Raw genomic sequence first — 2,802 nt, 5'->3', positions numbered from 1 at the left:
AAATGCAGTTGGTAGTTATTGCAAGCTATTGTTATATTCACAAAGTAGAAGCATTTACTTCTTAAACTCAGTCCTTTTCTCATAAAAACATAATACTTACATTGTCTGGACTAGGGCTAGTATTTCACAAAATGTGGTGGAGAACTACAACCGAAAGAGAAGCAGAGAGCATACAAACCTGAGTTCCGTTCTTGGCCTTACCACTAACCAGCTGTGGGACTTAGGCAAATCACTGCCCTCTCACAGCTTCAGTCCCTCACAACTTAGATGTGAGTGCTGGACCACTTCTGACGTTCTGAATCTAGTCTTCTGGGACTGCAAGGGCACACCTGGGCCAGTTCTAGTCTAACAAGGCAGACCTATCTAACGAGACCTTATGTTTTTTCATGTAGGAGGTGAGAATAAATCTTTTAGCAGAAGATGGTTTTATTCCCTCATAGCAGTAAGAATATGCTGTATGAGTCCCCTGCTCTGCTGCTCACTAGCATCACTTGTTACCTCGGGCAAGCTCTTTAACCTCTAGGAGCCTGTCCACCCACCAGGAAAAAATAAGCTTTATGTAAGTAGGCAGCCAGTAATGTTGTATTATCTCCCTCTATCATTTTTTTTTAGTTTTTTATTTATTTATTTTTTTTGTGAGGAAGATCAGCCCTGAGCTAACATCCATGCCAATCCTCCTGTTTTTGCTGAGGAAGACTGGCCCTGAGCTACCATCTGTGCCTACCTTCCTCCACTTTATGTGGGACACCACCACAGCATGGCCTGACAAGCAGTGGTCAGCGCGGGCCCGGGATCCGAACCCGGGCCGCCAGCAGTGGAGCGCACGCACTTAACCACTACGCCATGGGGCCGGCCCACCCTCTACCATTTTTAACTTTTCTTTTTTCTGCCTTCTTCTACTTATTTGCTGAATTTTTTCCCCAGAAGTTCTCACATATTTATTACTGAACCAATCTACTAGTGTGGAAGCCTAGAAACAAAGAGAAAAATCATTTTCCCAATAAAACATGATCAACTGTCCAGATAGTGATGTTTGCAGCTTGATTTGGTAAGACACTAGTGACCCTGAAACCGTATAAATATGTGTGCCTTCTCATGTGCGATTCCTTATAGACCCAGCTTGGCTCTTCTCCAATGTCTCGTCTTGGAATGGTACCTGATTTTATTACCAGTTTTCATCTGAATCCACTGGGGAATGAAACATTCTGCTTTTGTTTCTTGGCCAGGAATTGTCTGATCCTGAAAGTCTTGTGAGAACACATGGTGAGGAAGAGAGTCAACCGCACACACCACAATGGTGGAGAAAGCGAGAGAAAGCGGAATCTTTTGAGAATTTGAGTAAAAATGATACTCAAGCCTGAAATAATCAACATGAATTTACTATAACGAATGACCAACTTTACCCCATCTCCTTTGAAGAGAGAAACTGTGAGATATAAATTAGAGCTAAGGAAATACTAACCATGAAGGCAGCTTAAGGCCAAACTGGACTATACGAAGTCTCTTAAAAAAGCTGCATATGCCTAGGGATAGCTGCGATGAAGAAGATAAATTGCAGTGTTTCTACTGAAATTTATAATTCTGTTTTGTAGTTAAAATGGGAGGAGGGTAACTGAAAGCATCTTAGGTTTTTAAAGGAAGGTTACCATGTAACCTATGATCTTTATCTGTCTCCCTTACAACAAAATAAAAAAAATAAAAACATCAGGTAATAATATTCTTACCAATCCCCAACACCAAGAGGTTTGCCAGGCTATCTAAATATGCTAGAAACACACTAAAAATCATGTTCAGACGTAATAAGAAAGTAGAAATATAGGCATTTTTTTCAAGTATACAATTTGTTTTTATTTACAATACCCTATAAAAATGTAAATTTAGAAACTTTAATTTTTATTAATTAGAACTAAACAAAAAAGATAAAGCACAGAAAGGAAGAAATAATAATCAAGTATTCACTTGATCAGTTGTGAAGGGAAGGTAGGAAAGGCGCATGGTGGAATTAGTCAGTAGATAATGGCAGAGGGAAGCTAGGTAATGTCACTGGGGAACAGCGGATGGAGCCTGGAGCTACAGAACAGGACGAAATGGAGATGGAGAACATGAACAGCTGGTTATAACAGAGGATTTTACTGTTGTACAATACATGTATGTGCAAAATGTTTATTCTGTTTAAATATCATAACCTGTCCCCCCACTACATTCGAAAAGGTGAGAACAGCAAAGAGTGTATCAGGACAGTCAGGTAAAATTAATCCAGATTTAATTTTCCTAAGGGCTATAATCACCAAGGATCAAAATCCCTTATCTTGGTTGATTTCTGAATGGGAGAAGGACAAGTGAAAAGTATTATGGCAGGCTGTCCCTGCTGGGATTCAAACCCAAGCCCCAGGCTGCCTGGGAATGGGACTTGGGTCAGACCAAGTAGCAAGGGGAGCAGTCCTGCTCACGGTGTGGAGCAGACTGAAGAGCCAAGCAAGCCAAACTTAGCTTCCATGGTTACATATGGAGGTTTCCACCCAGGACACCAGATAAAAACGGGAGAGAAGGAAAAGCACGGCTTACTGAAGTAGTCTCAGGAAGACAGAGTGAGTGTGCAAAAGCTACACTGTGGAAGCAGGCTCTAAGTTAGGATCATCTTGAACAATCTTCCATGCCCTTGAGGGAACAGGCTCAAGTACACTGTGGCTGTAGCAGGAGAAAGGCTTAACCGTGTGCTGTTTCCATTGAGGACAGAAACACAGGAAATATGAGCGGGGAGGGAAAAAAGGACTTCTCAGCCTAGAGCTGGCCATCAGCCAA

The 2,802-nt window shown here is 41.6% G+C and overlaps 1 pseudogene; it reads right to left on the bottom strand.

Annotated features, from left to right (window-relative positions):
• Window positions 1-839: 839 nt before the first annotated feature.
• On the bottom strand, window positions 840-2,662 carry LOC147912573 (large ribosomal subunit protein eL39-like; annotated as a pseudogene).
• Window positions 2,663-2,802: the final 140 nt, after the last annotated feature.

This window comes from Ceratotherium simum, chromosome 34 (genome assembly GCF_057802395.1).
Source record: "Ceratotherium simum simum isolate JZ-2026a chromosome 34, ASM5780239v1, whole genome shotgun sequence".
Taxonomy (NCBI): domain Eukaryota; kingdom Metazoa; phylum Chordata; class Mammalia; order Perissodactyla; family Rhinocerotidae; genus Ceratotherium; species Ceratotherium simum.
The sequence above is the reverse complement of the archived record's forward strand: the minus strand, read 5'-3'. Positions and strand labels throughout refer to the sequence as shown.